This window comes from Pseudochaenichthys georgianus, chromosome 7 (genome assembly GCF_902827115.2).
Source record: "Pseudochaenichthys georgianus chromosome 7, fPseGeo1.2, whole genome shotgun sequence".
Taxonomy (NCBI): Eukaryota; Metazoa; Chordata; class Actinopteri; order Perciformes; family Channichthyidae; genus Pseudochaenichthys; species Pseudochaenichthys georgianus.
The window spans coordinates 25,047,490-25,074,786 of record NC_047509.1 but is presented as its reverse complement, the minus strand read 5'-3'; the positions used below and the strand labels follow the sequence as shown (position 1 = coordinate 25,074,786).

Here is a 27,297-nt window from a genome sequence, read left to right as displayed (position 1 = left end):
CCTTCCTCCTTCTCCTTTTCTGTCTGTTCTTTCTCCCCTTTCTTTATAAGAAAGCCAAGTTAAATCCTTTAGAGCAGTTTGTCCATTCCCTTAAAGAGAGGCATCCAGCTCAGGGGAAATGTGTAACTGCTGGAAGAAGTTTGCGCTCTAGAGATAATGTATGTGTAGTGTGAGTGTGTCAGTGTGCAAGCATGCCGGTTAGTGTGTGTGTCTGAGAGTACCGTAACAGCATGAGAGTGCATGTGTATGTGTGTGTGTGTGTGTGTGTGTATGTGTGTGTGTGTTATAGAGAGCCAGCACTGCCCCAGTGAAATGTGCTCCCTGCAGCTGACTGGTGAAAGGACACAGAGCATTGAGAGACGACAAGCGCCTTTTTAAATGGACTGTACCATTTGCAGAGAAATGCAGGGGGGGGAGGAGTGAGCTAGCCCATATAAGCACATGGGAGTCAGAGGTCCTCAGCACAGCTGTCTTTAGGAGATACTGCTGCAAAGTGCAGGGATTGTGTGTTTGACTGAACACAACACATTGCACTGAGCTATAAAACGGACTTCAGAGAACACTTCAGCCTTTCCTCTTTTCAGTCTGTTTATACCGCATGCACCTCCCTCCCTGCACTCATGGACAATGGGAAGGAAATCATTAGTTTGACAAAGAGGCAGTTGCGGGAAAAAAATAAAAATAGTTATGAAAATAATGCTTTCATTACAGGATCACTGCAATTATCACAGTTTTTAAAAAGGTCCGCTTTGAAAATTACATAAAAACTATAAATTGAGCTCTTTTGACACCGTAATAACGTTTGAGGGAATGGTTTGTTTAAGTCACTCAGTCAACAAAAAGTTTAACAAACCAAAAACGAAATGATAATTCCTGCCTAACAAATGTGAGGATTCACTTGTGAGTTTTTTTATTGGAAATAAATATTGTTGTGCTTTGGTTATAAACTGAGCAATGTTCAAACATTCAATCAAGATTAATAGGTAATGAAAGTAGTTATTTGCAGCCCTGAGTATAATAATAATAAAACCAAAAGAATGCTATGAATGTAGATTTATTATTTATATTTTTACCTTGACATTTTGCATGTGCCTTTTCCCATTAAAACTGGGAATGTGGAGAACGTTGCTCACTCCTTTGTCCTAAGCGAACTTCCCCATTCAGGCACGTTAATCACAACATTTTCATAAACTCACAGAGGACTAACACACCTCAAAGTCTCCTTCTGTCTTTATTATACTGTATATAACCACTCCTTAGTTCTGCTGTGCTTTTATCCCTATTTTCCTTTTTTAAAGAAGACTGAAAGGCGACTGAGGCAACAGCACACAGTGGCCCTTTCTCATTTCATCAAATCCCCTTCCTCGACTCCTCGGTCCTCCGGTAGTGACCCGGAAATGAATTTCAGCGCGCCATGTTGAAGGACATCTCATTTCTCTAAATGCACTCCGAGGATCGAGCGTCGAGGAGGCTCTCTGGAGGAGCTATAACCGAGGATACACTGATGGGTCCTCCACGGCTCCTTCGTGGATGCATTTCCGGGAACAGAGATGTTTCAAAGAGTCGTGACGCACGGCTGGACTTATCTCAGCCAATGACAGCTCTGCATGCATCCCCTGGATATTATGTTATTAACTGCTTTCATCGCGACGCGATGTTTACAGTGAGAACAGCTGTGAGGTCCTGCAGAAAGCAGAGCAGTGTGTAAAATATATCACTCAGTATAACAGGCCTACATTACTCTCTTTATTTGCTTTAGTTTAGTAGATATATACAAACAAAGAGTCGATATTTTTCTAAAACCATTTAGTGCTTCACAATAAAATACACAACAGCTGTAGCCTGATTATATGCTTTAGGAGCTGTAGGTGTGTGTGGTACAGTGTGTAGGTGTGTGTGTTGTACACATGGTTGTACAGTGTGTAGGTGTGTGTGTTGTACAGTGCGTAGATGCAGCGGACAGACAGGTCTCAGTTGGTTTGGTGTCCTCTGCTTACTTTTAATACTTGTAAATACAACTTTTGGCCTGTCATTTATTTCCCTCATTGTAGCGACAAGAGAGGGGGGGGGGGATATATATCCAGTCTCTGATAGTGTTACGTTATTATGAGAGTGCTCTGTTTGATTCTGAAATGGTATATATATTTATATAAATGTGTGTGTGTGTGTGTGTGTGTGTGTGTGTGTGTGTGTGTGTGTGTGTGTGTGTGTGTGTGTGTGTGTGTGTGTGTGTGTGTGTGTGTGTGTGTGTGTGTGTGTGTGTGTGTGTGTGTGTGTGTGTGTGTGTGTGTGTGTGTGTGTGTGTGTGTGTGTGTGTGTGTGTGTGTGTGTGTGTGTGCGTGCGTGTGTGTGTGTGTCCACATCTGTAGCCTGTTATTGCCTCATTATACCGCACTGTGAAGGAATTAAAAGTAAATATATAAGTCGTCATGAACACATCTGTCCATCAGACAGAGGGCTGCTGTGCCTTCTGTCATCATTAATGGACGTCTCTTTAAAATGACCGCTCAGAGGAGAGGAGTTCTCATTTCTCTAACCGCCTGCTGCTTCCCCTCCTCTCTCCTCGGCTCCCCTCCTCAGTCCTCCGCTCGCATCTCCTGTGGGCGGGACGAAGTCTCGAGGATAGGAGTCGAGGAGGGGAGTTAGAGAAATGAGAAAGGGCCAGTGACTGCCACCTGTTTTCAGATAAGGCTCTTCGCTCTCAGAGAAGGAAACATTAAAGTGTCTCTCTCCTCTCTGCCGCAGCACAGAGGGGTATTGTTCAAAGTACTGTACCTGTGGGAGTCAGGGTGGGAAAACTGCTTTTGCTTTTATTCTAGTTGAAGCATTGCAGGACAATGACAATCAAAATGTCAAGTAATAACCAGCAATCAGATAAGAAAGGGACGGACACTAATAGGACAGAAACTCCTTATTGATGAATCAGAAGCAGCTGAATACTGACGCTGGAGAGCTGACAGAAATAACATGCTAGTCAATATCACATTTTGTTCATGTGATTTAACATACATTTATATTTGAACCGTATGATTGCATGTTCCCCATCATCCTACATCTACACACTATGTACTCACAACAATATTGATTATTTTAAGTTTCTGTATTTTTATATATTTTGTATTTATTACTTTTTGTGTGTATTGTGTTTGAGATGAATTGTGTGGTTAACACATTTCCTTAACATGGCTTGTTTGAAACTGTTTGTTTTTTCGGTTTTCCATCAGCAAAAGTTGTTCATAGTAACTTGGTACTTTTGTTGGTAACACCTCAGTTGAGTTTCTAAATGTGCGGAGTTGTCACTATTATGTGGAGTTGAAACACTGCAGACCAATAATGGTCAGAAGTCATTGGCACGACATTGAACATCCTGCACAAACCTGCCATTTGTAAAAGGCCAAGCTCCTCTCAATATGAACACGTTTTGTAATAAGATGGAACTGTCTTTTGACTAGACCTAGATTTGTTTTAAAGATGAGAGCACCCAGAACCTCAAGATGGCCTACAATTGACAAAGTGGAGATGTTCCTCTGTTTGAGTGCCAATGAAAGCATCCAGGGAAGAGAAGCAGAGAAGATGATGTCAGGGCAGTTTGATGCGGTTTAGCTAATCCCGCCTACACTGAAGGGATACTATCTGCAGTGGAAAAAGAAATAGAGAAAAGGGTCGAACCACGCTATGGAAATTAGGCATTTACACAAGGCAGGGCACCTAAACCCAAGACATGTACTGGAAAAGATGGAGGCACAATAATGATATATCAATGAAAGCTAAAAGAAAAAGTATGTTCAGTGTTCTCAGAATTCACTCTACAGTACTTACAGACTCTTAACTGTTGTAAAGGAATAAGCACTTATAATGAACTACTGTGGATAGTTACTCAATCCTGCATTTCTCTGCTGTAATCTGACATTGGGCTGTCAAGAGCATGCCCACTCACTCTGCTGCTGTTGTTGTTGTTGTTGTTATTATTTCCCAGCTTTTTGTGAAGTTTCACCCTTACCCATACTGCATGTGGTTCGCACATATTGGCCATCACAATGCACAAATTGGCGAGAAAGGTTTGTGTACTTCCAGAAAGATCGTTGCGGTTGCCTCAGGCACTCTGTGTGCGTGTGGGCTCAATATTAAAGTCTACTCTGTTGTCTCACATACAACCTAACTGACCGAACGCGACAGACTGCGAGCGAGAGAATGGGGAACAACACACACATGCACTCCACCCGTTCATCAATCTGCCCAGACACAAGTCACCCCTCCCGCTCAGTAAATGAACATCATGTTGTTATTTATAGACGACCCTGCTGCTGCATATGATACATTAGTCACATGGGAGGGGAGGGGAGGGGAGGGGAGGGAGGGCGGACACACACACACACACACACACACACACACACACACACACACACACACACACACACACACACACACACACACACACACACACACACACACACACACACACATGCACACACACAAAATCCCAAAGTCACTTGATGTTCATTAATGGAATTCATCTCTTGTCGTGTCATAAAAGTCTATTGGACCCATCTGGGTAATAAAGATGCAGTGGTATCTGAAGTAAGTGGATTTGTTTTTATCTGTGTATATATCTTCACCAGCACCCCTTACACTGTTTGTCTTTTCTCAGGAGTGTGTATCCTGTCAGTAAACCTGCTTATACTATATGTTGGCATACATATTACCTACTGTAGGGTGACATGTTTTAAGCTGTGTAATTCTATGTTAATTTTGAAAATTCATAAAGCAACATTTCACTCTCTTAACCCTTTACTTGTGTAATATGAGTGACGTGAGCAGATTCAGAATCCCAACTAATTCAACCAATGACAGGGATGCATTTTTGACAAACAAGACGGACAATTGGGGGAAAATATCCTGCATTTTGAATGTCCGATAGTCCACCATTAACACCTTAGTCCCATCTCGTCTTGTCAACGAAAACAAAATATAGTAATTTTTCTTATCAAAAATCTATTTTTAGCATCGTCTCCTCTTAGTCATGTAAAAAAAGGTCGTTGACGAACATTTTTCGTCATAGTTTTCGTTGATGAAATTAACACTGGTGTAATTGTACACAGAGGAATCTAGGGGCAACAGCATGGCAGGCTGTTAACTTCACAAACTATTCAAAGTGACGTCACTGGAGCGCTTACTATGGTGGAGAAACAGGAAGCAGCGTGAGGCCAGGCAGCGGTTCCAGTCTGTTGGCTGCTGCGACACTCTCAGTGTCTATAATCGGGAAGAAATCTTTTCACTTGACAGATGAAGGCAGGTCAAATATGAGACTGATGTAGGCTGATATGTTTTCTTTTTGGTGAAGGGTATTGCTGAAAATACATCAGTAATCATTTAGAGTGTTTATAAAAACTGGAGAAACATTTGACAATTTTCCCTCCAAAAACTCCCATTTACCCAAAATATTTGACTTATTATGCAGACAAAAACTGTGTGCACCAACATGTGAAATCAGACCTACATTCAGTTTGTCTTGATCCATTATGTGGTTTAAACTTTTCCTAGGTTACATTTGGCTTGTTTAGGTTAATTGACAGTTTTGGGAAGAGAAGCTTTTGGGAGCCAGGCTGTGGTGGGGAGCAGGACTGAATCCGATTTCAGTTCCTTAAACTAGTTCTTAGCATGGAGAACTTGTGTACTTATCTTTCCCAATCTCCATACCAACTGAAACCGGATTAAAAACAGAATAGAGCCATGCAGACACCACTGTTGCCCTTGATTATTATAATTGGCTTTTACCCAGAACGCCATATGGAGCAGCAGCTGGACAATGAATCACATCCTCAAAGAAATGTTTGAGTTTTTTCAGATGACCATTTTTATCTCATAAATCTAGGAGTAGCTACTGGTTAATTGTGAGTTAAGTGAACATGAGAAGTAAACTTGATTAATGTCTTTGTGTACATCACATAAATGATGTCTCTCCCAGGGGGTTTTCAATATGTCTGCTGGTCAGTGGAGGGAATCGGGACCCACTGGCTGACTGAGGATCAGTAATTGGTGGGCGTGCTGTGGCTTTGGATTAGCATATGAAAAGAGACAGTGGGGAGTGGGCTCGGTGCTGTGCGACCGTTCTTCATTGTCACCGGCCTTTTGCAGCCAAGTCACCGGATTCAAAGTAAGTCATGCAAAAAAAGTTTGAGCTCCGTGGTTTTCAAGCCTCGCTGATTTCAGTTTTTACTTACTGGGGCGTAATTGTGTTACTAAGCAATAACAGTAAAGACTCACAAGTATTCACTGTAACAATATATGTTGCCTAGCAACAACACAAAACAGAATCCAGCTGTGGTGGTAAAAGAACCACAGAGAAAGTAAAATATCTTTCACTGTTACAACATATTTGCTCTTTTCATGTTTTCAGGTGGTAGTTTAATCTCTGTATTCTCCACCAGAAGCAGTTTGTAATAAACTAGCACTTACAATTATCATCAATTGTATCCGTCTTGCAAAAGAAAAATGGTTAACTGTTAACTTACTAAAAATGATGCTTGCTAGTATAATTCCGAAACGAGACTGACATGATTCAAAGTAAAGTTATTTACAGAACAGTTGTATTATATATGACATTTCATTTTTTACAATAAGTTATTCCGGTCCTGTGCTGTCTCATGAAAATGCTAAAATATTCAGACAGCCATGGACAACTGCCTATACTATACAACTGTATGTTGTATAGTTTATTTTCGCCAGTTCAATAATGAATCACTGAATTGTGTAATCATGTAAAAACACACATTAATACTTGTGTGTGTGTGTGTGTGTGTGTGTGTGTGTGTGTGTGTGTGTGTGTGTGTGTGTGTGTGTGTGTGTGTGTGTGTGTGTGTGTGTGTGTGTGTGTGTGTGTGTGTGTGTGTGTGTGTGTGTGTGTGTGTGTGTGTGTGTGTGTGTGTGTGTGTGTGTGTGTGTGTGTGTGTGTGTGTGTGTGTGTGTGTGTGTGTGTGTGTGTGTGTGTGTGTGTGTGTGTGTGTGTGTGTGCAATGACAAACTTCATAGGCCTGATATTAAAGACGATATATGTATTTAATCAATCCAATGATGAGACAAAGCAAAATCGTTTTTTTCAGCACTAGCAAGAATAATCTAGTTTTTGTGCTCACAGCAGTCAGGGTTGCTGCTGTGCAGATAATAGAAATGCAATGTAAAGATAGCTAGAGCACAATCTGAGTTTAGTGATTCAGACTATACCTCTGCAATGCAGAACTTATGGGCTGCACCAAAATCACCTGCTCATTGATAGCATCTGGAAAGGCCAGCCAATGAGGTGGAAAAGGTGCTGTGATGCAGGCCATGCTCTTGGGTTTGCTTGTTTTTTTTGTCCTGTTAAAAGGAAAAGATGTAACGTCCCCGAGGAGTGAGAAAATGTTTTTTGTAGCTAAACGTTATCTTGATCTCGTATAAAGATTATCTTATATTAGGGGAGAATGGGGCAAAGCAAAAAACGTTTCACTGCAGATTCTGAACACACAAATAACAAACACTCAGGTGGCAGGGCAAAACTAGAGGGGGGTATTGAGTAAAAGAGAGATACTGAGAGTAAAGCAATGTTTCCTAACATACACCAGGTCTGTGTCAATTATGCCCACTGTTGTGCAGAACTTCTTACATCTTGTCACTTGGGGTAGAGGCTGCAGACAGCCACCAAAGGAATGAAACTGAACATGCCCTCAGGCTCCTTCCACAAATGGAGATTTCACATTTGGGAAACATATCCTACGTGACAGGATCAGAAACTATTCTGTTCCTTCTCGCATGAGTCAGTATTATAACCAAACAACCCAGTATTTCTAAAGAACATTTGCAAATACGTTTTTATTATTCAGGATGAAAACAAGGCACACCTTCTCAAGATCAATGGCTAGATTTGAGATGCATTTTACAGCTATGTATGATTGATTGAATGTATTCATTGATTAAAGTCTGATATGATAAAGCAGGTGAGTTTTGTGCCATAAGAAAAACAAGATGTCTTCAGACCTACTTCCATGCATTGATATAAATTGGCAACATAACATGGTCCTCCCTTATCCAGCAGCTTCTCAATATCATCAACGAACACATCTAAGCCTGGCTGAATAGTAAAATAGACTATTTGTAAAGTATAAGATGTTAAAGATTAGTATTCAGGGCCACCGGGTAGCTCAGTGGTTAGAGCTGGTGGCCCATGTGCGGTGAACGCTGCCTAGTAAGCCGGTTTGAATCCTGAGCCGGGCGAACATTAGAGGCAATGTCCTCCCCTCTGTCACTAGCTTTCACTCTTTATCCCAAATAAAGTCACTCTCTGGCACAAAAATATCTTTGAATACTTATTATTTGTTTTTTTTTTTAAAGGGATATACAGTGAAAGGAAATAATAGATTAGGGATCAAATTAAATTAGAAGAATAACTCAGTGAGACAATGAGCCTGAATCCACATACAACCCAGATGACTGATGATCCCATCCTGCTTTGTGACAACTGTTTTCTAAAGCAAAGGATAGTGTATTACCCCGACCCTTAGGAAAAAACGATACTATGGTTACTGCACTCATCTGCTTGTTCTGAACACTCCTGTACCTACATGTATACTGTTCAAACTATCTGAACATGGATAGTTCATTTGAATTTAATAGCTAAGAAGCTGAGGGATGGGATATAGTTGGCTCTGTGCAGTCACAAACTGTCTGCCTAACCCCAGGGGAATATCTAGACAGTTGTTAGTCCGAGCAACATAAAGTGTTAGTGAAGAACACTCCCTTCACTTCCTTTTCTCTGAAGTAGGGTGCAGATGTTGTCTCATGTAAGAATGTATTCAAACATTTTTAAAAAGTGTAACATTTAAACATTTTTGTAGGACAGGAATCCTTCACACAAAGGCAGTTGTCAAACATTGTTGTTTGTCAAACATTGTTGTTTGTCAAACATTGTTGTTTGACATTTGGAAAAATAGTATGTGTACAATTTGTCTTTAAAAGTTTCTTAGGAATAAAAAGGCAACTAGCCTAAGTCTACTAATTGTGTTCTATTCAGCTGTTCAAAAAATAATTTAGAGCACAGTTTCATAGTTTCTCAGTTATTGTTTTATTTTTCTTTCTAATCAAAGAAAAGTAAAGATGCTGTTTGTGTATGAACACAAAATATCTCACTCCTCTGTTGATGAAAAATAACTAAATTGGTAGTTTTCATTCGTTTGATTTTCCTTCATTGCTTTCCTTTGTCCCTCATTATCTTTCTATCCTTAACAATGTCTGTTATTACTGTATAATCACCTCAACGACTTGAGCAGCTCATGTCAGGCAGCGAACAGACTCCCAGTGAATGGATATCGATGCCTCTGCCGTCAGCACTGCTTGTACTGCCGGCTAAGAAATGAAATACACAGACGCAGCCTGGTAAACACAGTCTGTTGGCACACACAGATACGTTTCTCATTCTTTCCGACAAGGGTGAGCAGGTTAGAGGGAGTGTTTTTATTGGAATATCCTGTATGCTCATCGAAACTCTCCCAATTTATCTAATCTCTTGTTCTATTCTCACTAAGCTCTTGCTCACATCCTCGTGCTCTCACATGGCCGCTGTCAGTGTGAGGCAGATCCAGACAGAGATGGCAAACTAAAAAATGTTGGGCAGACCAAACAGCTAAATGGACTTTCAAGGTTTAAGGCTAATCTCAGACAAAAACAGGTTTGTGTGCTTTGACGAGAATGAAGATACGCGTTCCTTTTGAGTGAGACAAGCCAGGAACAAAGATCTTACACGGTTTTACAGGAAAAAGAGGAACATACTTTCATGTCTAACTGAATCTGAAGGTTGTGTTTGTGTTACAGATGGATGTGGATTGTGTGCCCAAACCTAACCTTCAAAAACAAACTTTACTATTAAAAATCTTCCAACTGAATACACAAGGTAAAAAGTATTAATAAAAATCGGTGCTACTATGTTAAAGGGGCCATATTATGCTTTTTGGGGTTTTCTCTTTTCTATAGTGATATATAGGTTTTGGTGCATGTAAATGGTCTACAAAGGCTAAAATCCAAAACGGAGGAAGATTATTTCCCACACACTCACCCCTTGCCTCGATTGTAGTCCTTTGTTAACTTCGTCGACATAACGTTAGCGTTTTCTATTGGCCAGCGCTTCAACTTGTTGTAAGTGATTACAGGCTAAGGAAGGGGATATCTCTTAACGCTAGACCAATCACAACAGAGCCAGCCAGCTAACCATTCAGAGCAGAATGGGGGTGTTTCTCAATCTCGAGTACGCTTGCTTGGTAGCACATGTCTTCTGAGCGTCTTGCTTCAGAAGCGAGGCAAGAATACTTCCTGGCATTCGGAAAACAAAGAGTGGAACAGGCTAGCAAGTGTGCAGGTGTGCTTCATATGAGAGGCCCCGCCTTACATTTTCCGCCACAGATTTGGGGAAATTGGTCCGTGCGCAAAGCATTGTGGGGATCTTAAGACCGCGGAGTCTACACATGTGCAGCCTCGAAATTTCTCCAAACGAAGTACGCCGGGCTCGGTAGATTTCCAAGTATGCTGGATATTGGAACAGTACTTCCGCTGCACTCGATGGCGTAGTATGCTTGAAATAGTGGGTCTGGAGCAGCTTTACTCGAGATTGAGAAACACCCCGGGTTCTGGTTTCAGACAGAGGGTGAAAAGAGGTGCTGCAGCACAGGCAGTATGAGAAAAATAAAGTGCTTTTTGAACATTAAAGCATGTAAACAGGTCACAGTAGAGACACAAAACACAATTATGACATCTAAAACTTAGCATTAGAGGGCGGCTTTAACAATTATTTAAAAAATTGAATTTATTGTAAAAAAACGATACTACAAACAAATATGAGCGAATATATAAATGTTAAATATTTTTTGGAATTACTGTATGTTCCTAAATAAACGAGTCTGCAGAATCCAACCATACAATCAACCATTGTTCAAAAATATATTAAAGTCTTAACTGCCTACTCAAAGATAAGACAGTGGCTTTTTATAAAATTACTTCAAATTAAGCAATTAGGTGATATCAGAGGAAAGCATTTGTTTGGAACTCAATATTCGACCTTTTAAGAACAGTATCAAAATAAAGTCTCATTTGCATTGCAAGTGTGTTTTACCTCCTCCTCTGTTAATTTATTGGAGATGACTGTAGTTAACATTATACTGTAACTGAGAAATTGGAGAGGCTTTGTTCTATTAGTGGATCTTTTTCCATCCACACACAGGCAGATGTTTGCAAAACAACAAGACCGAATGATGGCAGAACAAAGACTCAAAATGCAGTTCACGACTGTCGTTAAAAGGAGTCCTAAACAATGTCATTGACTGGTGTCCTGAAGAGCTCACAGATGGTCCATTTCTCCTGCTGAAAGGGAGTGGTTGCTCGTCTGATGCCGTTAGTGTTCTGGGAGCTAGAATCCCTGTGTAGGTGTGTACAGTTTCATTTAGGCCCCGGCCACACGAGGACGAAAACGGCTAAACGCATAGGATTAACGCAAAGGCAATCGCAAACAAGCTTCCGTCCACACGCAATAGTTATCCGGATAGTGTCTGTCCACACGAGACCGCTCCGTTTAGCTCCAACCGCTGGAGAAGCTGCAGTACATATGCAGGAGCCTGTACGTGGCGCTGTAACTTCCTTCACAAAAGCAGCGAAGAAGCATGGTTGTCATGGTTGTCCTTCTGTTTATTCTCCGCGGTGGGGGCCGAGGGAACCGGGCAGCGTTTTTCGCCAGTCAGCGTGTATTAAAGTTTAAATCTTCCGACAAAATTATAAAAGTGCCGGTCAAAGGTCTTCTTTGTTATTTATTGAGCTTTAAAACAAATGAATAACGACTCTATATAATATAATAATAAAATACACGGAGCCTCTCTTTTTCCTCCCTCTCTTCGGACAGCGTCAGTGTCTGTCTCATGCAGCAGCTGATCCAGTAATGAGTGACCCGGCCGACAGTAAAAATAAACATATTTATAACTAGTTTAGGGAGTTTGAGAGGTAATTAAAATAGCTAAGGGTGATGATCTGACTTGAAGTGTGTGTTTTGCTGCAGCGGGAGGAGCTGCAGGTGAGCAGAGCTGCGTGTCTCCGTCCTGTCAGATTAGACTTCACTCGCGTTTAGGTCCATATCGAAAGAAAGATAAATAATCTGAATTCAGTGTGCCGTTTACTTTGACGCGGGGGTGAGCAGCAGAGGTGGGGAGAGGCGGGGCTATTGCCTCATCATTATCAGAAAATGATCGTATAGGGCGTACACACAGAGCCGTTGGACCCCCCCAGAGCGTTGCGTATGCCGTTCTATCCACCTTGGGACCCGTTATCGTTTCCGCAGTCGTTTAGTGCCGTTATTCGGTCGTCCTCGTGTGGCCGAACGGTCTATATGACACTAAACAGTAACGCAAACGACCGTTTTCGTCCTCGTGTGGCCGGGGCCTTAGTGTCGTTAATTGTGTGTGTAAGTGTGTGCATGTATGCCTGTCTTGAGAGAGAGTGAAAGAGAGAGATAATAATTGTGTGTTTCAGGTTGAGGCGCAGCCCCTGTCTTCTCTGCTCAATATTCAGCAGCCGTCCTCTCGGTGACGAGGATTGAGAGGAGCTGTGTTTAGGTGCTGTAGGAGGGATGATGCTGGCTGGCTTGATGCATCCTTTCAAAAGCTTTTCTACACTTCAACAACAACAATGATGGTGAAAAATACAATATTTTAGTGTATTTGTGACAGAATTAGCAGAAGAAATGTTACACTACAGAAAACCTCTTTTTAAGATGCAGTTTAGAGACAACCAAATATACAATAGCCTCATTAAAAGTTCAAACGTAATTCAAATTCCTTGTTGCTAAGAATTTAATCTACACATTAGGGATGCTAAATTACAAATTTGCAAAATGCTAACGTTATGTTATAAATGAACTACAGCCGAGTACAGTAGGGTCGCACGACTTCAACGTCACACCAACTAAAGATCCATATTCAAAAATACAGATTCAAAATTGTACAAGTTGAAACGTTTGTTTTAACAGTTTGCAGGAGGCAGGTACTTGCTTTCAAGCAGAACAGGGGCAAACAAACTTAGCGGGAGTGTTTACGTTTTCGGCGTAATGACGTACAACGTCCTCAACAACTTCTGTAATCCTATTCAGACACTTAAACTCTTCTAAAATCACCAGTGGGGTTACTGCTGATGTATTTAATGTCGTAGAACAAAATGTGATCCGTCTCTTAAATGTGTGTCAACCACAGACCTTATTTCAAGCTATTTTCCAAAAACATGTTCAAAAAACCATTGAGTCTGAGACGAGGGTACCGGAAGTGGTAAAATGCTCACTCACTTCCGGGTTTTAAGACTCGTTCCTGAACCACTCTATTGGGACAAAACATATTTTTGTCCATTGACTTATATTGGAAAAAATACCTTTGTAAATCAGTGGATATTTCTTTTTACGTCAATCAATCTCCCAGGACAAACATTTTAAAAGGCCTTTTTAAAATAATAAGGTCCTAAAAGTTGTGAAATGCGATAAAAGCCTTTATTCTCCCTCTCTTTTCATTAGCATGAGTCTGTATCGGACATAACTCTGCTTTGAGGCAGCAGCTAGGAGGCGGGGTTTAATGGAAACACAAGTGATAAGATCGTCAGAAGATCCCTGGAAAATCTGAGTATATTCAATTCTCAAGTCATTATGCAAAGATACAAAAGAAATAATATTATAATTGAAACCGCTAAATGATGTTGGCTCCAGTTTATTTCCCTTTTTTTATTTAGATCTGGATTTAGCTCAGTGGCATGTGTTAATTTAGTGAAGCATATCAAACTTCATTTTGTAAATGAATGAAATTCATAACAATACCTAATGATGTTTACGCTTGATGCATTTGCAGCAGAATGAAGTAGCTCCCATTGTCATCATGATTACATAGAAAACAGAATCAGTTCTGGGAGTGGGGAGAGAAGCCTCTAAACACCATGGGGAATCATCTTTTTCATGCATTGTACTTCTCAAAATATGCAGATCTTTGCAAATGAACTCATTACCTGTACCAGTATTAAATTAGTGAAAAGTGCTTACTGACAGCCTAAGTGCTGTTATGGAAACAAAGGAAATATGGACACCTACTGTATGAGTGTTTTGTGATTTCACTCTGAGCCAAGGAAGAAGGGACAAGCCAAATCAGCCCCTGGGTTGTATGAGGCATTGCTGTATGAGAGTGGCAACTGTTCCTTCAACTCCTGCCTGATAGTGTGCCTTGTCCTAAGGTATTTATTAATAATAGTGCGATTGTGGACACCTAGTTGTTTATGGGTAAAAGGAGCATTATCTAACATATGTATATATATATATTATATATTTACACAAGGACCATCATCAGTGAACGTTTCTTGCTGTCACACACCATTTGGTTGGTTTTTATGTTTTGTGTTTTTTGTACAAATGTTAAACCAAACTCTTCCTTATACTGATAGTTTAACATGACTGATCTACCTGGCAAAATAATACAAATAGTTGGCATGTACAATACTGCAATTCAATTGTGAATAAACAATTTAGATTTTCCCAGTGGGGTTTTGAGTGTTAGTAAGCTAAAACTAGAAAATAGACATTTCATTGTAGGAAAAGCACAGGTGTTATGACATTAACAATTCAAATGTCAGAGTGACAGAAAGCCAGCGTGCATGATAATAGGACTCTGAAATCAAAGCAGCTAAATGGGATTCAGGCATCGTTAGTTTGATTATCAACACCTGTGCCTTTCCTTCTATGCCTTTCCGCCATGAAAAAAACCTATTATGAAAGTAATGTGTTATGAAACTTAAAAACCTTGTAGTAGTGTGACAGGCCACTAACTCACACACTCACAGATGTGATGAAGGTGACGTATGGTGATAGGTGTCTTATTATCAATCAAAAGTTTGGAGTGATTCTGTGAAACAAAGAGAATCATGAACTGAAGTTGAAGGACTGCGATGATCAAACGGTGATGAAGAGATGAATGTGTCGTTTTTACAGCTCCACCTACGGGCTAATCATAATGTATCCTGTTCAAATCTGAAAGTCATTTCTTCTGTCTAGGTTTAGTCAGATAAAAGGTCATCTCTTTGTGACCCAACACCTCCAGCACTTTACAGCTGGGCTTGGAAAGCAAATGAAGGAAGTCAAAGATATGGTAAAAAGTATGGTAAAAAATTGTTTTGCAGTGACTAATCTTTTTTTCTAGCCAATAGGGAGATACACAAGAGTTTCAAGATGCCTTGCAGCTGTTACCAGTCCAGTCCAGCATTCTGCATGGTTGGGATTAGTTTGCTAGCTGTGTATCCAAATATGATTTTCTAACTCAGTGAGCACAGAGAGCCCCTCTGTGAAGTCAATTATAATATTATTAAGGAGCCTTTAAGAAGTGAAAAAGTAAAGTGAGGATAGTATTAAGATGTCAGTCATTCAGCAAACCAGCGTGTGTGTGTATATATATATCAAACCAGCGTGTGTGTGTATATATATATATATATATATATACACACGTGTGTGTGTGTGTGTGTGTGTGTGTGTGTGTGTGTGTGTGTGTGTGTGTGTGTGTGTGTGTTGTGTGTGTGTGTGTGTGTGTGTGTGTGTGTGTGTGTGTGTGTGTGTGTGTGTGTGTGTGTGTGTGTGTGTGTGTGTGTGTGTGTGTGTGTGTGTGTTGTGCCTCGAGTAGTCTCTCCTTCAGTGTCACAAGAGTCAGACATTTGAAAAAAGCCGAGGCCCTGTGGAGACATCTAAAAAACTGCAGCTCTGAGGATCATGTCATGGAAAGTAATCCGATGTGATATTATATTGATTTGTTTTGTATTGCCTAACCCCTCATCAAAGGGCTCCTGTGTCTGACTTAAGGACACTTCAGTTCAGAGGTTCATCCTCTCAACTTGCTCACTAAACCACCCTGCAGCCCAATGCATAACTAATACGATATTTCTAACAATGGATCTTATTGAATTGCCCTTCTAAATTATTTTAGAATAAGCTTTAAAAAGTTTATGATTACAGTCAAGCTTTCAGCTGAGAGGTCGAAGTGTGTCCTGCCAACTACAGAGCAAAAAGTCATCTTCTGACAAAACATTTCAAAATAATATAACTCAGTTGTGCAAACTTTTCCCACTGGCTGAATACGCCAAAGCCTTTACTCATCAAACCCTCCATTGCAGATTACTTTTGGGTACACAAGGTGTCCTATTGTGCTTTCCCATACATCTACTTAATTTATAACAGTGGGACTCAAGGGTGGACCTCAAAGGCACAAGGAGTTACAAGTCTGGACTATTGGTCCGAGGATGACTAAACTTGATGTATTGCCCTTCTCACTGCTTTTTACAACTGGTGTCAGGAGCAGCCCGATAGAACTCGTGTGAGCATCCCGATGAGGACCGAGGAAATCAAACATAGCTAAAGTGTAATTATCTGAGGGAGAGGGAGGAAGCAGAGAGGAAGCAGAACTGAAATCCTATCCTTGTGTCAATATAAGCGTGTCCACAGACAACTCAAAGGTTCATTAGACAGTGCAGTGGTGAATCCAATATATATGAAAATATTTCCTCTAAATACGGCAGAAGACATTTGGAAAGTGTCCTCTGCAGGGCTCAGTCAAGAGAACGATCAATATTCAGCAACACTCCTCTGAGTTGAGTCACTCAACTAATGACACAGCTTTAATCAATGGTGTGCGGCAGAATATTTCAAGCTATTCATATTCTAAACTTAATGCAAACCCTGGGCAAACGTTATGAATATTTCATGACAGTGACATATGACATCATAGCAGTGTGTCATTCTCTTTCTTTTGCATGAAAGCGTGGAGAAGAATTGCAGGCAGCATTTAAAGTGCTGAGGTAAGATTGCATATTTTAAGGTGAGGGGAAAGTAGAAATAATATATAATGTTCGTGTCAAGAGTGACTACCAGTCAGACCCTCTTTTTTTAGTATGGGTCCTGATATATTTAAATTGATGTTGAACATGCTGTCAATCTGACCGGTTTCTACTTTTTTAATGTTTTTCTGTACGAGAAGTCTCAGCATGCTCGCTTAAAAGCTCAACTGTGTGTAGGAAATGCCTTTGTTGGGATAATATACATTTATAAAAAAGCAGGAACTAATTCATTTGAATGTAAAGCCAGCATCAACAGTTTCATCCTTTCTGAACACCAACAACTACATAACCATGTGTGTGATACATGAAAGAGAGGCAGCTTCGTTCATCATAACATTTGTCTACATACTGTGATCAGATTTTCCATCAGCCACCCCGATGCAAACACAGGGAGGCATTCAGACGTAGAAATGATAAACTCTGACGAAGTGAAGTTATGAGACCTTTCCATCAAAATGAATATGAATCAACATCCATCAAAAATGACTCGTGTTCTCTCACTCTCCTGGTGGTGGCTGGGTAATCGACCAGAGAAGAACTGTGCACAGATCATGATCATAATTCTACCTTAGCGAGGGTCATTTCCATTTCCTCCAGTTAATTAATGCACAAAACATATTCCATTCATCTTGCAGTATTAATTGAAAAATGTCAATCATTTTCCTGCGCAATCCACCAGTGCATTGTTTGCCTCCTATTGTTTTCTCATATAGTGTCTAGATTGAAATGTAAATGACTGCAAGCCATTAATATCCATATGCAAGACATGGGAGACGGCTAGCTCACCCTTTTTTGATAATGAATGGCCGAATGAAGTCTTCACAGAGGAGTCACACTGCAGATAAATGTCTGAGGACACATTCTGCAAAGCTGTGCAACATTATCCAATTTTCTCCAGGTGAGCACTCTCCCTGTAATTATTCATGCTTTAAAACAGCTACACTCAGTCTAGATTTTAGCATACTGCAAGCAACATTACACAAACAGTCATTACTTTTATCTATCTATACAAAGTCAGGCCTAGAGGCTCTTTAGTTAAATTTGCATAAGCATTGAAAACATGCTGACAAGAGACTGGTGATTCTTTCCAACAGCTTATAACAGCCCATATTTACGTTCAGTGCCAAAACAAAACATGGATTCTGTTTGGTTGTGAATTACTTTCCGAAAACACATGAAGGAATTTGTTTTCAAGTGGCACACAATGTCAGAAAGTATCAAACAGGAAGTAGTGTTGTGTTCTTATAACAATGAATGATTCTGGTTAACGTCCAGTCTCCTTCTTGCAGTCCCTGGTTTCCTTTAATCTTCCTCTTCACAGTCACGACTGCTCTGTTACTTCATGGATGCTTTAATCCCAAAAACCTACAGCACCATGAATGCACACTATTTATTTTTATTTTGGTTTGCATGGATGGCCCTCGCTCAAAATCAAATCCCAGATCAAAGCCAGTGTTTTTTTTATAGTAAGCCAAACATCACTCATCTTCCCCATGACTTGCTAAGCAGGACCATGAGGTAAAATAATCGTACTTCCCCTCAACAGTGAGAGAAAGATATATGTTCTGTCAGAGACTTTCATATCAGTGAGCGCCATGTGCTTTTCTATGTCTTTGTTCAATGTGTGAGCAGTAGCATGACAGCTATAACTGCAGACAATGCCCTTAAACCAAACAGGCTTTTAGAATAGTACATTTGAGCAAAGAGTAGTAAACTCTATATGATATAGTTGGGTTTGCTTCAAACTGCACATTATTTTACCTTGGGACTGATTATTACAGGACTCAAGTGGGTTTATACCATAGACTGTATATATAAAGGTTTATACAGTGATTGTAACACATGCTCGAAGACCGAGTGTCATCAAACTAAAATGGAGTCTGCTTCTTAGATTTTTCTGTAAAACTGTTAATCATACTGACTTCCCTGTAGGCCTGTGCATTGCTGAGTGGGAGCTCTTGAGATCCATGGGACATTTATTACCTTAAAAGGTCCCCTATTATACTGTTTCTATTACTTTATTATAAGTCTCAGGTATATACAAAACATGTCTCTGAAGTGTTAGGCTCCAAATACCAAACAGATCGTGCATTGTAGCATCCCATAAACCCCTCTGTTTTAGCCCTGTTTCAAAAGTGCTGATTCTCTGTCTGCCCCACGCCCCTCTGCAAGATATTTGGTTAAAAAGAACACAATGGTGCTCTAGGAGGAGATTTAGGTGATAAGGTGGGGGGGGGGGGGGGGGGGGTTACCTTGGTTGGTGATTGGCTAATGGCGCAAGCCAAAACATCGTTATGACATCATAAAGTGTCCAAAATCTGATCAGCTCATTTTCAGACAGGTTTTTATATAAATGGATCAGGACAAAAAGAGAGAGAATCTTTCAGAATGTCTTTACACAGAGCGAACACATGTTTATGTATAAAATAAATGAAAAAGTGGATTTTGCATAATAGGTGACCTTTAATACTACTTATTCTACTCTGACTGGGTTTAACTGACTGAATCTCCAGACAAAACAACACCTCGGTTGACATTTTTACAGACTTGCATTCTAGAAATAGGGCAGCTAATATGTTTAGCAAGAGCAACACTCGTTCCTGGATGTAGCCTGTTCCCAAATAGCTAGATATTACCAGTCAATGATGGGCAGGGGAAGCAACTACTGTAAAGGCAGGAGTATTGCTCAGCATTTTCAGCAGGCACTGTAGTCAATATATAATAAACAAAAAAAATAGAACTCAGTAAAAGAAATAAAAATACCAATACTATGCCATAAAACTAGATAGGCCAGCCCACAGGTACCTCAATATTATAAAGATGTATTTGACAACGGCGATAGAGCAAATTGCACACTTGCTTCAGGATATTGCTCTGACTGCTACATGCTGAGGTTTTCTCTGCTGCTACACAGATAGATATGAGCCATCTGCAGCAGCTTTCAGCATGGCAGCACGCCCCTATCACAACAAACCATCTAATAACGTGTGCCAGATAGTCAGATGCTGCACAATATTACCTTCATCCAAAAGTGTTCACCCGGGAGCGACACCCAATCAAACTCACTTGTCTTTTGCCATCCAAATCGTGTTATACTAATAATGTTACACACCCAAACAGGCTTACAAGATTACAACCTTCTCTGGAACCTATATTCTGGGCTAAAAACAAACATGAAAAGGATTTGCGAGAAGATTTTTTATATATATATATATGACACTTATTATGTAGAAGTAAAAGCATTCCGGGAAAGCACATCTATCTTTCATTTTTTTATTTTGTATCTGATATGCTCCATTTTATTGAGAAATATTCATTAATGCAGATTCAGGGAAAGAAAGGTGTTGCATTTATGAATGTGTGCCCCCCTGTGAATTTACAGAGCAGATCTGAATAATGACCAGTTATCCAGGGGAGGCAGCTGGATGGTAACTATCGATAATGCAGGCGTAAATGTAGCAGCTTAAATGTGCTGGTGTGCGCTTGTTTTTCCCTTTCCTAATTACAGATAGCAGCGGTGGATGTTTAGGTGATGCTAAAAGCCTCGAGGGAAGAGGACACGATTGCCTGCTGAGAAAGTGAGTAATTTGTACTAATTTAATATTTATCTATTGGAGGAGGCCAAGTTATCAGAAGGAGCTAAATTGAAAGACGCTCAAGCGTGCCACGAGTCAGCAAGAACAAAAAAAAAGATAGAAAATGAGCAACCTACTGTATAGTGACCCTTAAAGGTCAACTATTATGCAAAATCCACTTGTTCATGTATTTTATACATTAACATGTATAAAGGGAACCTCTGTGTAAAGAGATTCTAAAAGTTTCAGGAAAAAAGATTCCCTCACTTTCTGTCCTGATCCATTTATATAAAAACCTGTCTGAAAATGAGATGATCAGATTTTGGCCACTTTATGATGTCATAACGATTTTTTTGGCTTGTGTACCCATTAGCCAATCACCAACCCCCCCTCCTTATCACCTGAATCTCCTCCGAGAGCACCATTGTGTTTTATTTATAGCAACATAGCACCATCACTGCGACAAGGAAAGTGGTGAATGATATGGCGAGTATTTTAGATAATAAGCAGAGTTGTGCAGCTCTATTTGTTGACCTGTCCAAAGCGTTTGATACCGTCGATCATCGCATCTTGAAGCAGAGGCTAGCCAGTATTGGCATATCCAGCCATGCAGTGGGGTGGTTTGTGAACTACCTCGCTCAAAGGTCCCAATGTGTTCAGTTTGATGGGCTGTCTTCTGAGTGGTTGAACATTGCTAATGGTGTTCCTCAAGGTTCTGTTTTAGGTCCGCTATTATTCTCCATCTATATCAAGAGTTTAGGTTACCTGTTACAAATACCTTGGTATCTGGCTTGATGATTGTCTCACTTTTAAACTTCATGTCAATAACCTGCTTAAAAAAAACTGAGGGTTAGGCTAGGTTTCTTCTACAGGAACAAGTCCTGTTTCTCGCTTGAGGCCAGGAAAAGGCTAGTCACTGTGACCTTTTTACCTGTGCTGGACTATGGTGATCTGTTGTATATGAATGCACCTGCCAATTACCTGATCAAGTTAGATGCCGCCTATCACAGTGCACTGAGATTTGTGACAAACTGTAAAGCATTAACCCATCACTGTACCCTGTATGCAAGGGCTGGTTTTCTTTCACTAACTGTACGGAGGCTCAGTCACTGGTACATTTTTATATACAAATCCATGTTAGGGAAGCTTCCATCCTATATCTGCTCCCTGATCTCACGGCGAATTGTAAGTGGCTACTGCCTGAGATCGAATGCTGTGGTTTTATTAAATGTGCCAACTGCTAGGACTGTCTTAGGAAAGACAGCTTTTAGATGCGCAGCTCCTCTGTCTTGGAATAGTCTGCAGATTAAATGGAAACTGAACAATCTGGTGCCACTAAATGTTTTTAAAGCTTGGTTGGATGCTACTCAATCGGATGCTGTTGGTACCTGTTCATGTGGATAGTTATTGTAAATTGTAATCCCTGTAATGATGCTGTATGATGTCCTTTTTGTTGTTCTGTTGTTTTATGTTTTTATGTTTCATGTGGAACCTACTTGAGCAGGTCTCCCTTGAAAAAGAGATCAATGATCTCAAGGGATTCATCTGGGTAAATTAAGGCTTGAAATGAAATGAAATATTTAACCAGATTTCTCCCAGAGGGGCGTGGGGTGTGGCTCCTTATTTTCATCTGAAGAAACAGACAGAGAATCAGCACTTTTGAAACAGTGCTGAAACAGAGGGGATTATGGGATGCTACATTGGGTGATCTGTTTGGTATTTCAAGGCAAGCACTTGACTGTAAAGACATGTTTTGTATATATCTGAGAACTATAATATATTATTGAAAATTAGTATAATAGGGGACCTTTAAACCAAAATACATGAAAAAGTGTAGGAAAATAACAGGGACACTATATGTGTGTGTACAGTATGGAGATATTGTAAGGGAGCACAATTAGAACATGACAGCAAAGCTTAAGCACAGTTGCATATCCATAGCAAAAACCACTATAGGCATTGGGTCTCTGTCTACTATATAGTAAATATACTCTGGTGAATGTATTATACAAGTCGTGTCAGTCAAAGAAACTCAACATCAACTTTTATTTATTAAAAAGGTAAAGAGAAGCTATATGGATACTATCAATACGAGGTACTGGACAATGTAAGAACAGCAATAGGAATGGATTATAATATCCAACCAGGGATGGAAAAACTCTAAGCCAAGTTCGTTAAACGTCCACATCTCTCCACTTGTACCTATAACAGCCTTCCTTTCATTTAACGTCTTGGTGTTGAAAAAGCTTTTAGGAATAACTGACACATTCTTGAATTCTGCTCACTGAACTGAACGTATGGTCAGGCCTGTGGTAACATCAGAAGCACCTAACAACAGCCCTCACCTTTAATAAAATATGTAAATTCATTGTTCTGCCCAGGGTTTCAGAAATGAATTCAGCCAAAGTAAGTGTACCTGTATGCAAATCAAGTCTACTGTTCTTGTAAGATATTTGAAAAATGCCTCAAGGAAATTAGAAGATAGACATATGAGCAAAGACGTAGTGCAGTTAGCTGTCGCTTTGGCAGCACTGTGTTGATCCTGAATGTGTCAGCTTTGTAGAAGGGCTCATGGGAAACCTAATCCCATTTCCTCTGGTATTTAACCATGAGGAGATCTATCCCGTCTACTTTTACACTCTGTAATCACTGCCCAAGATCAAAGAAAGTACTGAAAAAATGCATAAAACTAACAAAAATAGAAAAATGGGAACAGAACAGTTCGCTGGATTGTTTATAAAGTAACCATTTACCTTTTTCTGAGTGGGCAATTTTGCTCTCCAGTTTTAAGCTGTTGCCGTTAGTTTTATGTTGCGTCACATTTTGGAGGGAGAGCTTATCAGAGAAATATGCTTAAAAGGAGCAGCACTCAAACTAAGTGATTCTGACATATTAGAAACATCAGTGTGAGGACTGTAGAGCATTTCACACACTGGAGTTTTGATTTCATGGATGGATGAATTTTCCACGAGGATAAAAGATACCAGCATATCGTCATAGCATACTTGACCTTAGATCTGTGTATGACTGGATGAGCACAGTAAATAGCACACAGATTATTCAATTAGATTTCTTCATCTTGTACGAAGATAAGTCTGTGGTTTTGTGTCAAAGGACGTCCTATGAGGAATTAAATTAAAGTCGAACAAATGGCAGGAATTATTATTTCTCTATGAAGACCTTAGTAGTCATGAGGTTAATCTCCCTACTATGTGGTGAAGAATTAAACATTTACATTTCTTTTGATAATATTTTAAAGTATTTCTTCACTTCTTTTGTGTTGTATGAAATACTTTTATTATGTGTGCTCCTCAGTGCCTCCAACAAATAATGTTTTTGTCTTTTCAAAATAAATCCCGGGTTGAATAGAGAATGAGAATAAATCAATCCACTGAATAGTGAAAAATAATTCAAAGTCATTTAAGACAATTATTGCACTGGGTATCTTTATCTCAAGGCCTCCACCACATCCAATAAGCTTTTTCCACAGCTGCAAATACACAGATACGTTTTTCTAAACTGTTGAAATGCAGACGACCGGCTTCAATTCATTCATGAGCACAACATGTAAATGATTCCAGAGATAAAACAATCCTTCATTATTTTTTCATTTTGCACCAATGAAAATGTGATTATTACAAAACCAGTGGTGTATTGTTAGTTCACTCTCTATTCATTGATTCCTTTAAACCTCATTCAGGAAAAGAATCATCCAAAGAGACGAGATGCATTTGATGACAGTAACAGCAAACAGTAACAGCCCTACTGTTTGTCATCTCCTGCTGACTCTCCAGGCCGTGTTTACTTAAGTAATGTGTGTCAACACACCACCCTCACCCCATATTTCAAAACCCTTTTTCATCACCTTTCAATCAGCCCCTTTCCAAGCAGGGCTCTCCATTGTTTTTTGCATCAAGAGCCTCGTGAAATGAGCAGCTTTGGGCTTTAACCATTTCTATTGTGTTTAAAAGAGAATGCAGAAACATTTGATATGAGGGGAAATCTATTTGTTCATGAATTCAACCACAGCAGCAGGTTTGGCAGAAGGACGGATAGCTCAGTTAGGGCCCTGAGGTCCTCTGAGCAAGGCCTCCTTAGGGTGCCCCGAACCAGGCTGAAAACTAAGGGGGACCGTGGCTTTGATGCGGTGGCTCCAAGGCTTTGGAATAAACTCCCCCAGAAATTAAGAGCCTCTGTCTCAGTAGAGATTTTTAAGGAGCAGCTAAAGACTCACCTTTTCCGACAGGCTTGTGGGGCGTCAGAGGAGGTGAGTTGGTAGCTGTTTTCATTTTTTCTACATTTTATAGTTGTACTTTTAATTGTGTATTGTGTACTGTATACTGTAAAGCACTTTGTACATTTGTGTTGTGAAGGGTGCTATATAAATAAAGTTGTACTTACTTACTCAGTTCATCATACGCTTATTGATTCTTCTCTGTCTGAGCTGAAATGTGATCACATGTTTTGACTGTCTGTGTTTGTTAGCCTGACAGACTGCTGATCTGTCACCAGGATGTATTCCTGCTCACTCGCCAAATGCATGCTGGGATAGTCTGCAGTATTACCAATGCTTTCCAACAGAAAATAGCTAAACAATACTCTCAGAAATGCTCATTTGTTTGTCACCACATAGCTGCATCCAATATCAAGATACATGTTGGAGTGAAGACATCTCGTAAGTACATTGTTTCACTAGGCAGAAATGTCCTAAAACTGTGAGCCCCCCGAAGGTGCAAAGGTGAAACGGATAAGTGCTCTTAAAACGACTGCAAGTTTTAACCAGGTTTGGCCTGCTTATCAAAAAGGGTCCGCTACAACACACCGCTCATGAAGGCAATTCATTGCTTTATAACCCTTTGCACCCGATTGCTGCAGTGTCAAATGTTGTACTCATTTCCAGAAATCCGACTCAGTCATGTCTGAACACACAGATATATGACATACATATGTAGATTCAATGTTCAAATCACATCTACTGTACCAATGATATCATTATCTTTGACGTCCATTGGCAATAAAGTGAAAACAAATCTGCATATAAATCATAGGAGAAAATATGCCTTTATGACCACAGTAATTGCTAAAGAATGTTCCCATTTTTAAATTGTATTAGGAATTAAAGGTATCAAGTGATAGGGACTGCTATAATTAATACGGTATACAAGATTGGTCAAAATATAAACAAATACAGTAGGAGCTCCACAGCTAACTCACTGACTTTAAGGCAGCATTGTTGCATAGAATTATTTAGCTTCAAAACCCAGGCAATGGAACAATATAAAGACTATATTTTAACCAAAGGGACTTTACAATCATGACTACACTACAGCTTATGATGTCATTAGTTTCCTTTTCGTTTCTAAAGTCTCGTAAACTTGATACGACATGCTGTTACCAAGGAAACTGCGCTACAATGAGAGTTAAATGCAAAGTTCATTTGGGGCGGCACAAAGACAAGGAAAAGGTCAGTACATTCATCTGTGGTGCAGTTCACTTCTTGCAGGTTAAAGCAATGGAGTGTTGGCTCCAAATGCATATTCACACACTTACACATACATAAGAGCATTTCTTTAAAACATTTTCAACAACAGTCACCCACCCAAGAGTCATATTTCTACTTCAACTTAACAGTGTAACCATGAATACAGCACACATCTGCGTCAGAGGCTGCACAATATATCTCTGAAACCCCATTTCAGATTGAGGGCAAAGGCTTTGATCTCGAGAGATGGCTGGTTCTGCAGGGTAATATGAAGTACAGAACATGATGAACCAGGAGGAAGCAAAACACAACAACAAATAAACAAGCTTTGGCTGTTACCTCTTTGCCTTTACACTCGCAATCAAAATACTCTTCTGATGGCCTGTTTCGTATTAACATACAACTCCACGTGCACACACACAGCAGTCCCATCATCTGTGGTTTCCTCTTAGACTGCATCAATAGATGAGCAAGTTATATCAGGAGAGTGTTGTATCTGATGTGTGCCTGCCTCCCCCAGACAGAAAATATTCTCCCAATGAAGAGGGAGAGCACTTAGTCCATTGTTACCAGCTGAATACTACTTGACTCATCCAGCGGTGAGCAGCTTCTCTTAGCTTGTTTAACCATGTACTGTAGGTGGCTTCAGGTGTGCTAGAAAACACCTTTCATAAATGAAAATGTAAACGGTGCCAAAGCACACATGCATACGCTTGAGATTAAGGCTTACTTCTATCATGAGAAGCTAAGAACAAAATGCAGATATTTAGTTTTTAACAAAACAATGACTTAAGGTGGGGTAGGTAATTTTGGAGAAACCAGCTCGAGTGCGCAAGCATTTGAAAATACACAACCGGAGAACATTTGCCACTTCCTTACAGAGCCCCTCCTCCAACACACACGAACGCGCACATGACCAATGAGGGCACAAGATAAGTGTGTGCACAGATGGAAGGCTGACAGGCAGGTAGGCCATCCAGTTATTTTAGCCAGGCCGGCTAAAATGATTGGTCGTGCTTTTTACAGCGCCACGGCTTCCACAGATGACATTTTGTTATGGATTTTTTGTCAAAGCCCTTAAGATATTCATTGCTATCGAGAGCATTCCATGGAATATAACAAAAAGTGTATCTCGAGCCGGTTTCTCAAACTTACTTACCCCACATTTAACCATGAGAATGGCTGCCTGGGTCAGTGCCTGTCAGACAGACCAGGTTGCCTAGCAACCTTGGTATGACTAGTAATGCAAATATGTCAGTAATGCAAATATGTCAGTAATGCAAATATTTATATTCGATACCCAGAAGGATCAATTATTCAGTTGATTTAATTTCC

The 27,297-nt window shown here is 40.1% G+C and overlaps 1 protein-coding gene across 2 annotated transcripts in view; it reads right to left on the bottom strand.

The window, feature by feature from the left end:
* The window catches only part of prdm2a (PR domain containing 2, with ZNF domain a), a 274,473-nt gene that overhangs the window by 133,901 nt on the left and 113,275 nt on the right, over positions 1–27,297 (bottom strand). The gene's annotated exons all lie outside the window — the stretch shown is intronic.